General features: G+C 41.7%; 1 protein-coding gene across 6 annotated transcripts in view; it reads left to right on the forward strand.

Moving 5' to 3' along the window:
- Slc20a2 (solute carrier family 20 member 2) overlaps nt 1-13626 on the forward strand; it is a 92086-nt gene that overhangs the window by 31307 nt on the left and 47153 nt on the right. Inside the window, exon 1 of one of the 6 annotated variants that reach the window (XM_020179457.2) lies at nt 335-2696. The exons of the other annotated variants lie outside the window; for them this stretch is intronic. The gene's annotated coding sequence lies outside the window, so the exon portion shown is untranslated. Of the gene's footprint in view, nt 1-334; nt 2697-13626 lie in introns of those variants that run through there. 6 annotated transcript variants of the gene reach the window in all.

Raw genomic sequence — 13626 nt, forward strand, 5'->3', positions numbered from 1 at the left:
CTTATAATCCTAGGCACCTAGAAGGCTGAGATCAGGAGGATTGTGGTGTGAGGCCAGCCTGAGCAAATAGTTCTTGAGACCATATCTCCAAAATAACCAGAGCAAAATGGACTGGAGGTGTGGCTCAAGAGGTAGAGTGCCTGCTTTGCAAGCATGAAGCCCTGAGTTCAAACCTCAGTCCCACCAAAAAAAAAATAATAATAATAGTAAGATTTCTGTATTTACTGCATTTTGAAGTGATAGTATCTTGGATATATTGATCTAAATATATTATTAAAATTAATTTTATCTTTTATTTTTTAAAAACTACTACAAAATTTAAAATTATGTATCTGCTCTAGAAATGTCAGTATCCAAGTGAATTCATTAGCGTGAATTTATAAAATAATTTTTAAATTTCTTGGATCTGCTAAATTAAAGGTCCCATAGATTACCACTTCCTCTTGCATGGTGCTGCCCACCCTGCCCCACCAACACTACCACCAAAATCTCCTAAGGACAAACAGGAGGACTGTACCTTGCTTTTAATGACTCACCTAGATTTTTCTCTACTGTCAAAAGAAGGTCTGGAATAAAAATGCAATTGACCCAAGTCATTTTCACTAATGAAAAGGAAGTTACACTGTGACTAATGTAGATCAGAGGATGTATTTTTCTTTGGAATGTTTTGGTTTTGGCTGCTGATGGAGGAAACAGCAGCCTCACACTCTGGGTTTGACATGAGGACAGGGAAAATAGCTCAGCGCTCTTGCTTCAGTGGAGGAGATGTAGGATCCATCTAGCATCAAATTGCCCTTCTCCAGCACAAAATCATGCATAGGTGAACTCAGAGCATTTGCTGTTTCTTACTTTCTGTGTTAAGGCAGAAGTAATGTTTATGCTTAGAGACTTCTCTGCTGAACTCTGACATGAAAGAATAAGAATAATTACATCAAGAATGGCTTCACAATGTCCTCTGGTGGCATTAAGAATTCCAGAGTAAATTGGCTGTAGATGACTGAGAATGATCATATTAATCAGAGGTCAGCCCTCTTTGACTAGTGCTGAGTTCTTTCCTTTTGGCTCAGAGTGGGAATGCCCACTTCAGGGACTTTGGCTGGGGTGACAGTGCACACCAGCTGCCTTGGTGTGGAAGTGGACACTGCTGGCTGCAGTGGCCTAAGGTTAGGTTGAGGGTGGGAGGTCAGACATGCAGCCAGCAGTTTTTGCCAGCAGGGGCACTGTGCTGGTAGTTACAGCTCATGCCAAGGAAAACTAAACCTTTTGCCACTTTTGGCATGCATGTCACAGATGGACAACGCTTCGTACAGCTGGGATGTGTTTTAAGAATCCACATGGTAGGATATACCTGCCTGCAGTAGACTCCAGGAGGAATTTTTCTGTCCCTGGAGCTTAGACCTGGGATTTGGGTGTTGAATAGAATAAGTGTCCTGAAGTGTAAAGTGACATAAGGCACTTTTAAATTAGGAAAGCAAGCAGTTCTAAAAAGATCTATAGCTAAACAGTTAATATGAAGACAAGTCATAGAGAGCTTAGAAGAGGGTAGAGTGTCTATTCAAGTCACTGAATTGCTGCTTAAAAGTGGGGAGGGGCTGGCATCACCCAGAGCTGTTTGAAGATTTAATTGATGTTTGTAAAGGGCTTTGATAGCTTTCAAGAAGTGTCCTGTAAGGGCAAAGTACGTCATTGGAACTGAAGTGCCTAAAGGTCGTTACCCGGTCATGCAGGGTGTGTAGTACACAGTTTGCCTTTAAGTTGAACTTACTTGACAGCATGTGGACTTTTGAATGTGGTGTTCTAATTTTCTTTTTGATTGTGGCTATATTCTTGAGCTTCACTATGCTTTGATGATGGCCAGTCACCTATAGAGGACAATTTTCCCAGTTGCAGCCACTATGGAGTTAAATACACCTTGACAGGTTTCTTGCCAAGGAGAGTGCCTTTTGAAATATCTGAGATTTTTGTTCCCAATTGTGATTTATTAGTGAACCTGTATCCCTACAGCAGCTCCTTGGGAGGTACATAAGACAAAGCCAGAGAGAGGTGGATGCAGTGAGTTCCCTGTCTATAGAGAAAAAGCTTTATTTGAAGGTGCTCGTTGATGAACTGATTGAGATGTGTATTTGATGTCTATTTGTTTTCCCATAGTACCACACCTGACTGATGTTTCACTAATCTGCCAGCCTCACTCCGTTTTCCTTGTGAAAAGCAGACAGTACTGCCACCTTGTTGCCAAAGTTTTGTCTGATTTGAGTGTGCTTAAAAAGCAAGTGATTGCCTGTTATGAAAAAGGGCTTACTCTTTCTCTTTGTCAGTACTTGCAAAACCAACTTAAAAGAAAGTATTATTGGGCTGAATTCAGTAATTAGCATAATCATGATGCTATGTATTGTTCACCAGGGCACGCCCCTTGGCCACATTTCCCATTAAGAGGACACCAGTGTTGTCCTAGTGAATAAATCCCGGCACACATGATGCAAACCAGCGTGTTCCTGCCTGCTGCTCGGCTGCAGTTAATTTTAGCCGGGGTTTGTTCTATGAGTTGTAAAACTGTTTACCAAGTAGAAGTTAGTAAGCTGAAATGTGACTTGTGAGCCTGATGTGATAGGACATCTATTTTAGACCTCAGATTGTGTTTATGATCGGGAGAGCAGACTTCTGAAGAATTGTGGTTCAGATTTCCTTTAAAGCTACTTGTAAGTACTGGGGGAATTTTTAAGACTTCTCTTTGTTCTTCTCACCTTAAATCTTCCTAATGGGACTATCTGAGTAATTTTTTTAATCTCTTGGGAAAACTGGAAACTTTGGGGTTGTTGCCTTAGGGCCATCTCAGAACGGTGGCACAAAGTTTTTCTTTACATGTATAGTCCTGCAAGAAACCTGCCTTGTAGTTTTCCCAGGAAAAAGCACTCGCACCTTACTTGTTTTTGCAAAAGCAATCTGTAGATTAGTACTTATTTTATCTGTTAAAATGTTTGGCTGTGTTCCTGTGATACAGAAATGTCACCTTGTGTCACTGAGCTTTATTTTCTGTGGTAACCTCCTCAGTCTTGGGGGAAAATGTTCAAAGTGAATGCCTTTTCTACCTGGCTCAAGTTTTAAAATAAGGGACCATCAAATGTAATTTTGTTAACTGTGTAGATGGAAAGCTTTTTAAAAATAAACCCATACTCTTAAGACGCTCCTCACAAAAAAATTAACTTAGAAGGATTTTAGAGAGTAATTTAAAGCATCCTTTGGTTGATAGAGTTAGTTATAAAAATTATTCAAAAGCCACGAAATTCTCTACTCAATTTAACAAGTTATTACCAACTTAAATTTCAACTGAAGAAGACTGAAGATTTTAATGTTGAATATTTTAAATTAAATTGGAGCCACCTTGCTTAGTTTGAACTGTGTTTGTATTCAGAGTAGACTGGCTTCACCTTAAACAACTTGCTTATAACACAGAACCAGGCAAAAATGTCTTTATCACTTAACATGGAAATTGCATTAGCTTTAGAAATATTGATTTTAATGAAATAATTGGGTTTATGTCTTCATCCATGAACAAGGTCATTTGCAAAGCTTTGTTTAAGACTTCATTGTTATTAAGCATCTGATTTTAAATACAAATGATATAAGGTATCAACAATGAAAGGAAATGTTTCAGAGTTTCAGTGGTACATTTAAGTAGGAAAAGAATGTAGGAAAGAAAAATAGAACTGAATTCCTAGGCTATTTATAGACAAACTTTTTTTAAAACTTGATTTTTTTTTTATTGAGCAGAAGAGAAATTTGTAGTTTGTATTAATTATAAGAGAGAAGTCTTTAAGGTCATCTTCAGTAGTAAAAGTTGTATTCCAGTGTCTGCTTCATAATATATATTTTATCCAAAGAACATAACAGTTCTTGTTCTTGCTTTTATTTGTTAATGAGATGCTATCAGAATCTCAGTGGAGTGTTTTCAAGCTGTGCATAGTTGTATGATGGGTTTTAAGCTAAAACTCATTTGACCAATTGTAGTTTTTCAGTCCTGCCAAGAAGAAGAAAAGCTGATTAGCCCTTGTCTATTTTTCCATATCTTTTTTTTTTTTTTTTAAGTACTGGGGTTTGAACTCAGGGCCTCACACTTACTTGCTAAGCAGGCATTCTTCCACTTGGAGCCACTCTATCAGCCTGCACTTGACCATTTTTAATTTAACAAAAAGAAGTCTCTGTAGGCTTCTCTAATAGTAAGAAGTAGATGTTTTAGGACCAGTTGCTAAAGATGCTCATTTTTAAAAAACTATTTATGTGCTGTGAGAGATGCAGGTGCGAGAGAGGAGATGGGTTGGACTGTCCTGTCTGCTGATTCTCCTCACTCCTTAGCCTTTTGCCCATGAAGTGACGCTTGTCGTAGTTCCCTTGTGAATGGAGGCTGTGTTTGATTTGTTGTGGCCTTGGGTGTGACAGATCACAAGGAGCTCAGCTGCAGCAGCCAAAATTGGGGGCTCCACATACTGATAAACATGGGTGGCCTTGTGGCCTGCAGACAGGGTCCAGGAACCGCAGGGACGGGGCTTCCACCCAGGCCTGAGTCCCCACTGCAGGTCCCTGTGCACCTCTGTCCTCAGGTCCTGTGGCCCTCTCACTGGCTGCCTTTCCCACCACCCTCATCCGTGCCTCTCCAAATGTTGAGAGCCAGAGGCTTTGACAGAAAAGCAGGCAATGCAGTCAGTTTATTTTACTGTTGCTTTTTGCTCTGAGCTGAGGAATTTTTCAGGGAAATGCAAATCGGCTTCTTTCTGGGTCCTTTTCATCCACAAGAGGATTTGGGTTTTGTTTTTTTTTTTCTCAGTATTGTGAATGGAACTCAGGGCCTCACTGGTGCTAGGCAAGTGCTGTACCACTGGGCTGCACTGCCAGCCCCCATGTGAGGTTTTCTTAATAGGCAGCTTGTCTGTGAGGCTATGTAGGAAGTACAACTTAGAACAGATTGCCTTTGGGTCTGGAGCTGACCACATCCCTAGAATATTCTCTTTCAAAAGGTAATTTGTAGGGAGAAGGTATGTGACATCCAGTTTCAGCTGTATTGTCTAAAATGAAAGACATGTGAGTGGAAAGCGGCCTTCAACTCTACCCGTGTTGGACCCGCACATGGCAGGACCCGGAGCCGGCCGCCGAGGAATGCGGATTCTTCTGGGAAATCCTGGCCACTGGTCCTATTCAGCATGTATTAAGCACTCCGGAGCACACAATGCACAAAGAGAGCACAGTTCTTACCCTCAAAGAACTCACGTGCTTACCCTCAGCAGCACCCAGAAACGGGGCCGCCTGACGGACTGTAAATAAACCGGTGCAGAAAGGGAGAAAGGGCATCCAGAGGGAGCGGGGTGAGTGGGGGTCCGCTCATCTGCGCTTTTGCCGGGTAGGATCGGGACAGACCCAGCGCAGGGCTACTTCCTTCCTCTGCCCCAGGGAAGTGGTGGAGCCCTGTCACCACTCCTGTTCCTGTCCTGCAAGGGAAGGTTGTTCAGAAGTTTCACTTGCACCTCAAACTCTTCTGATGTGGCAAGGCTGAACTTCAGCTCAAATCCTAGGAATAAAAGGAGCAGCTTTCTTTATAAAATATTGCGATGGAAATCTGGCTTTGAGTTTCAGATTCTCTCTTCCCTCCTGAACTGATTTGTAGTTGAACACGGCACCTAACCCTGCACTGGTTTGGAATGACAAGTCAACTGGTAAATTAGTTAGGCAAGAGTCTTGAGCTTCTCAGAAGACAGGCATTATGAAGGTCTATGAGGCATTATAGCAGCTCATGAAGGAGTCAGAAGAACGTGACTCAGAAGAGCTAACAAGGCAAGCGTGGCTATTGGAGATGAGTAAATGGAGCACCGTATGAATCCCTGAATCACCCTTCTCTCTGTGCCAGCTGCAGCCAGTCTCAGGTTCTGGGTCTAGTTCATGGCTCCACAACTGAAAGAAACTTGGAGAGGCCTCAACCGAGAACCTCAAAAAAAAAAAAATGATTAAAGGGTTGGAAAATGATTCCTATAATAAGAGGTTAGAGACCTTCTATTATTTAGCCTGAATGGGAGAAAAAGAATGACTGAGGAACTCTTGAGTTGTTATTCAAGTATATGTGCCTCAGTACAAAGAATGACGACCAACCAGTGTCTGCTTCCCTTCAGAACAGAAGGGTCAGGGCAGGACGGTGGCTCCCATGGTGTGACCCCATACTCTCAGCATGGGTGGTGAAATGCAGGCTCAGGCCCACTCACAACCTATTGATTCAGAAATGGAGGAGGGGAGCAGCGGTTTGTGTTTTTAACAAGCCCCAAAGCAATTCTAATGCACACGAATGTTCCAGAACACACTGAATAGACAGGATTCTGAAGAAGGGCACAGGAGGCGGGCTTAGACCGTGGAAAATGTCTCCTTTTTCTCTGAAGTCATCTAAACTTGGGTTTATATTTGTTTGCAATGTTTTCAGTATTATCTCAAGAGATAAATGACCTCTCAGTCCCTTCCAACTGTGCTCTGGATTTCTTTTTGTCACCCAGAGAAGATTTAATTATTAACTAGGAACATTTGCAGTGATTTTTCTGACTTCACTAATTAAGACAATATGCATTTTATTTATTTTAATTATTTGTTTATTTGCTGTGCAGGGCCTTATACATGCTTAGGCAAGTGCTCTCCCACTGAACCACACCCAGCTCTGACAGGACGCATTTGAAATTAGAATCCAACGAGATTGTGAGAGAGCAGCAGTATTGTGGTGTCCAGTATATCCTACTCTGTCTTTGCACAGTGTTACTAGATTCTCACCTCCATTTGGCTTTTTCATAGCCACCTGAAGTGAAATTTGAGCAGAGGTGGCATGTAGTCAAAATAGTGGTCCATACTATTTTTGTGGTCTACCATCACTGTCACAGACAAGATCAGACCTGTCTTCATGAAGGCTAAGGGGAAGTGTGACTCCCCCACCTCCCCAACTCTGTCACTTCTGGAGAAGAGTTGGTAAGTGAGGTGACCTAGTATCTGCAGGAATGCCATTCGTTAAGGAGACACTTGGTACAGAAAATGTGGAATTACTCAGTTAAATTGCCCAAAGCCATGGGGATCTGGCCTCTCCCACATCATGAGTTATCTAGATTCAGGCAGGTGGCAGTCCTTATCCTTCTGTCCTGAGAGTCCCCTTCTCACCTCCCCACCCACATGATGGAAATGCCTTGTCACTTAGTGATATTTTTGCCCTTTCATATGTTCTCTTCTGTGATTTTTTTTTTTTTTGCTTGAGAGAATGGTCTTCAGTTGAAATCAAACTGCTTAGTGTGTGTCTATTATACTTTGTATAGCATATTTAGTATATAAGTAAAAGTTTTTGGTGACCTTAATGAAAAAAGGGCTCTCTGGGGACATGTTTTGCTAGTTCTATTTTAAAAGTATCACGTAAGAAACACACTGCTGTGTCCAAAAAACATCCCCTCCCTTATCCAGAGAAATGTGGCCCTAATATTTTAGCACTTGAAAATGGGATAGGCAGAATCCTGGGCTTTTATAGCCATAGTTAATCACATGTTGGCAGAATATTAAAAAGTCCTTGAAGTGAGAAAAGACATGTGAGGACAGCTTGGCTCAAACTCTCCTTTGCCTTGTAAGGTGCCATGGGGGGAGAAAGGTAGCATGCGTGTATTTTGATGGTAGCACTCAATCTTTGGGTTTTGTTGTATTTGAGGGAACACCTCTCAGATATCAAGCTGCATGGACTGGTAGTTTGTACATGCGTGCTCATTTTCAGAATATAGATAACCTGGGAACATCATGGTGCACACTAAGATATGTCTCACCAATCCAGAGAGTATCGAGAACTGAGCTCTAACTCCCTGAATGAGTCTCTGAACAGAAATAGTTTCTTTAAAACCTGTCTCAGTGACTGCATATCTAATAAGGAAAATTCCAAGTCTCTGGGTACCGAGGTTCTTAATGATAATAGTCAAAAGGCTATTGTTAGGGCTGGGGGGCGGTGTAGCTCAGTGGTAAGGTTAGCATGTGTGTAGCTCCAGGCTCAGTCCCCATCACCCGCCACTCCCAAGGCTATTTTCACTGTTTTCATTTCTGTACAAAGAGAAATTACTAAATAGTCATTCTTTTTTAGTATTTCTTCCTTGGAAGAAAAGTTGTTTGTAAAATCATTTTATAACTAGCTCGCATGTGTGCCATTAAAAATAAAAGTACGTGATTTGGGGTAAACTTCGTCTCATGATAGCTGTTCATTCGAAAAATTAAACTTGAAGGGAAAGGCAGGTGGGGGAAGCCTTATACTTATTATGGGCTGGACTGTGCAAGAATTATTGACCTAATTACTCAACAAAATATTCCCAGAAATTAGTAATGTGTGATTAAATAGTTTATGGTGTCACCTGATGATACAGCACTACGCAGCTATTTGAAATGGTGTTAGATGTAGATTGATTAAAATCAGCAGGTTACAAAATCTTATGTATTTGTGACCTCATTCTTATAACAGGAAGGTACACGTATGAATATACATGAGAAGAGAATGCCATGTACCAACGCCAGGCAATAGTTACATTTGGGAGCCTTTTACCTGCTATGCTGTGTTTAATCTAGTAGTGGCCTCCAGGGTCTCCCTAAGTAGTCCCTGGCCCGGGTAATGAAAGTAGTGCACTAAAATGTTAATATTTGTTACTTTGCAGTAGTGGGCAAGGAACATTTTTCCATATTTTCCTTTTCTGTACTTACCAAATTTTTATATCAGTACATACTGTTTTTATGATGGAAAAATTGACCTATTTTTAAGGCAGAGACCTGAGATGTCTCTTGGAAAGAGGCCCACACAAACTGATGTGTGGCAGTGATTGATAAAGGTTAATTCTGCTAATTCTGCAGTACTAGAGGTATGCAGCAAGGGTCTGTTCTCACTGATGCCCCAGATCTTAAATGAACTCCACTGTGATCTCAGGTTGGCCAGGATGTCAGGTTCAGTAGCATTTAGAGAGCAAAGAAGGCAGCTGGGATCCAGCCTGTTATTAAACCAATTAAAATAGTACTTCCAGTGTTAGGTTGTCCATTTAAATTTAGAAAGGGACTTATAGTTCAGTGTCTTAACGTGCAAAGTAGTGAGTAGTAGAACCATATGCACTAGACCTCAAGAAATATGTTGAGACAGTGATGAGGATGGTGGAAGGAGCAAGTCGCTAAAGTACTGATCCTTGTGGCATCAACATGACTCCCTTTGTTTACTAAAAATGGTAGCACTTTAATAGAGTCCTGACTCCCCTGATTATTTTTGCCAAATATTGCTAGGATGTCCTTGTGGCCTTGATCTAATAACATCGTGAACAAAAACAGCAGTCCCTCTTTCCACCTGCTTTGTGCAGTGGCTCATGAAAGTAAGCATGTTTGATAGTTAAAGGGGCTCTGGAGTCTGCTCCTGAGCCTGGGTCTGCAGTGAGGTAGAACCTGCCACCAGGTCTGCTTTGGGCACAGCTTACATTGAGACTGGACTGACTCCACCTTCAACAGAACTAATACCTCAGACAGCCAGAGTGCCCAGAGAACATCCATATGTTGGCCTGGCCTTTGGTTGGGAACTTTTGTTACTCATAGACAAGTGTTTCCTAGAACCCAGAAAGCTGGTTTTTCAAGTTCCTTCTTGCCTGTCTTCACCCTTACAAGGAGAACTCTTTGCATCCTCACCTTTCTTTTCTTGTCCTCTTGTTTCTTTTTCTCACAATTGTGTGATAGGAGTCATTGTGTAATTTCCGTCTGAACTGTTGCCTTTTCCAGGAACTGAAGATGCACCCCATGTGGGGCAAAGACATGGGTGAGCCCTGTGATGGTCAGATAGTCTGTGGGGAGGGACTCTTCCGGTGAACATTGTTGTGGGTCAGTTCCTAGGACAGGAGCGTGTCCTGGCTGCGAGTGCCCAAAGGTATTGAGTCCTAGAGCTCTTCCACTTGCCACAAGCACAGATCTATGAAATGCACATCAGGGTGGGATAAATGGGCAGTTAAAATTTGGCTTATAAAATTATTTTCAACTGGAGTGGGTCAAAGGAAGGAAGAAACCATCTTTTTACTTCTTTAAAAAGGAAAGGAGCAGAGAGGCTTGGACACAGTAGTGTACAGCTGTAATCCCAGCTACTAGGGAGGTAGAAGAGGAGGATCACAGTTTGAGGCCAGCTTGGGCAATTTAGCAAGACCATCTCAAAATTTTAAAGCTTTAAAAAAGGGTTTGTAACTCAGTGTTAGGGCATTTACCTAGCATATGTGAAGCTCTGGGTTCAAGCCCTGGGTTCCGTCCCCAGCACACACACCCCTGATCCTAGCTACTCAGGAGGCAGAGATAAGGAGAATTGTGGTTCAAAGAAATACATATACATATGCATCTAGATATAACAGATAAATATTTTTAGCGACTATAGGCTAAGTTAGGTATTTGGGAAAACTGGTGGCTACCAAGGGAAAAGAGGGTGGGTTTTATAAGAGGGAGGTGAGGGAGAGTGGATCTCAGTTTAAAGATCTGGACTGAGCTGATTTCCTTCCTTCTTGTATTTTTGTTTGTTTGTCTTTTGTCTGTTTTTGCTTTTACTCTGAAGACTAAAAGCCAAAGTAAGCACTGGCTGTAGTTAAATAGAGGTTCTGACTGGTAACTGAGTTCCTCCTTTACAAAGGTTTTTACGAGAGAATGATTGCCACAGACTTGACTTGAAATTAAAGCAGCAGCTGGAGCAGGAAGAGAGAGCATCACTGGGATGTGTTGTCACGCTCTGCCTAGGCCTGCTGGGCAGAGTGGGGCATCCCTGGAGGCTTAGAAATGACAGCATCCAGCCATACACCTCTTTCTGTCAGGCCTGGTTTTGCCCATCTGTTTACATGTGTGTGGGGTTTCCTTACTCTGTAAGTCTTAATGTCCTCTGGTTCTGCCACACTTGTCAGTAGCAATTAAATAAACCCAGAATTCTTTTTCTTTCTTTCTTCTTTTTTTTTTTTTTTGCGGTTCTGGAGTTTGAACTCAGGCCTACACCTTGAGCCGTTCCACCAGCCCTTTTTTGTGAACGGTTTTTTGAGACAGAGTCTTGAGAACTGTTTGCCCAGGCTGGCTTTGAACCACGATTCTTCTGATCTCTGCCTCCTGAGTAGCTAGGATTACAGGCGAAAGGCACAGCGCCTGGCCTCCAGAATTCTTACTTGAAGAAAAGTGACTCAAAGCCTAATCTTGAGTAGGTATAAGAGGTTGACATCACATTTACTAGTATTACAATAGTGGTTTTTAAAACTTAACTTTTATTGTGTTCTGAGAGGGCAACAGTATAACAAGAACAATTTTATTTTCTCTCTCTCCTAAAGTATTAAGTAGTGAGTTTTTAGGAACTCAGTGATCAGATTGGATCCAGCTGTGTAAGAGCAGGACAGGTATAAAAGTGTCTTTCCCTAAAGGTAAATCCAGTCATTTTTTTCTTTTTAATTACTGTAGTAAATTCACTTTTTCTGGTGTTTATCTGCATTTTTACACATGCACATATTTTTATGGCCACCACCACAGACAGGGTACAGAATAATTCTGACTCCCCAAAAAGTACCTTGTGCTGACCTCTACATTTAGACCTCCCCTGAACCCTGCCTCCCTAAATTGTCTTATGCTGTCCTCTGTCATCGTCACACCCCCCATCCTGCCCGTTCCTCATTGTCCCCCTCCTTCCCCACTCCCCCTTACACCTTGGCCCTACAGCCAGGCCAGAGTGTGCTGTAGGGGAGGTAGATATTCACAGAATTGCCCATCCAAATACACAGAAACTCAAACAGTAACAGCTCTGGGCAGTGAGGATATTAGTAACCAGAGTTGCTACACTGCATTGTCTTAAAAAGGCCTCTTCAACAATGACAACAACAAAAAGACAAAAAAAGTGGATGGGGAGTCAGGGGTGGCTCAAGTGGTAAAGAGCTTGCCTAGTGAGCACTAGACTCTGAGGGAAGCTGGAAAACACAGCCTGCATGGGGATGGCAGAGCCAATAGAGAGTTTTTGAGGGCCACACGCTGAACTTTTTAGACAAGTGTTTCAAGTTAGCCATCATAGCTATGGTTAAAGACTAAAGGAAACCATGTTTAAGGAATTGAAAGAAGGAAGAGGGACACTGATTTACCACGTAGTGAGTATTTGTAAAAAGACAGAAATTATATATAAACCAAAAAACCAAATGGAGATGTGACACCAAAAGCACAGAGGACAAAAGTAAAAATACTGAGCTGCATCAGAATTAAAAACCTCTCACATCAGCGCGCAGAGGAAATAAAAAGGCAGCCTGCAGAGGGTAGAGAATATCACAACCTCCTCATAGGGTTACTGTCTAGAATGTGGAAAGAACTCCTGTGACTCACAATGAAAAAGCAAATAACCTGATTTTAAAATGGGCAAAGGACTTGAATAGGCATCTCTCCAAACAAGACATACAAACGGCCAACAAGTATGTGAAAAAATGTGCAGCATCACTAATCATTAGAGAAGTGAAAGTCAAAGCCACAGTGATATGCCACTTCACTCCGTTAGGATGGCTACTTACTACAAAAGGGGGACTGCTAGGGAGAGGGGAGGGGGAGGGGAAGGTGGAGAAGGAAAAGAGTAATGGAAGAGGTGAGTATGAGCAAAGTACATTACACATATGTGTGGAAATGTCATAATGAAACCCCTTACTTTGAACTTTGCTAATGAAAAAGGGTGGCTAATATACATATCTCCAGACTGGAGGCATGGCCAAGTGGTAAAAAGTGCCTGCCTCACAAGCATGAAGCCCTGAGTTCAAACTCCTATACACAAAAAATAAAAAAGACTGATAGAAAATAAATGTTGGCAAGGATATGAACAAATGGGAATCCTGTGCACTGTCAGTGGGAATATTGAAGTGCATACTTACTGTGGAAAACAGTGTGGCAGTGTCTCAAAAAATTAAAAGTTGAACAAAAGATGATTCAGCAGTTCTGCTTCTGGGTACATATCTAAAGGAACAGAAAGCATGGTCTCAAAGAAATGTGTTTTTTTATTCACAGTAGTAGCCAAAAGGGAAAGCAACTCAAATATCAGTGTTCAGTCTTAAACCTGAAGGGGTTCCGTGCGGGCTACAACACAGATGAACCCTGAAGACATTCTACCCAGTGATGGAGCAAATGCTAGGAGCACAGCGTCAGCATTACGCTGAGTGCACAGCATGGTAGCCAGTCACAGAAGGACCAGTACTGTATGATGCGCTCACATGAGGTACTTAGGTAGTGAGATTCGAGGAGACAAAGCGAAGTGTCAGCAGGTGTGGGGGAAGAAGGAAATGGGGAGTCAGTGCCTAATGCATATAGGGTTTTAGATTTGCAAGTGGAGAGTTCTCTGGGTGGATGGTGGCAGTGGTTATTCAACAGTATGAGTGTATTTAATGCTATTGACCTGTAAATGTTTTATGTTCTCTATATTTTACCACAATTTAAAAAATAAAAAGGGAAATTCAGGTATTGAAAAGTATAGTAATCAACATGAAAAAGTCACTAGAGGGACTCAGCAGAAAACTTGAGTTGGCAGATGATTCAGATCTTGATGATACAGTGATAGAGATTATATAATCTGAAGAACAAATAAAATGAAGAAAAACAAAC

This window comes from Castor canadensis, chromosome 14, assembly GCF_047511655.1.
Source record: "Castor canadensis chromosome 14, mCasCan1.hap1v2, whole genome shotgun sequence".
NCBI lineage: Eukaryota > Metazoa > Chordata > Mammalia > Rodentia > Castoridae > Castor > Castor canadensis.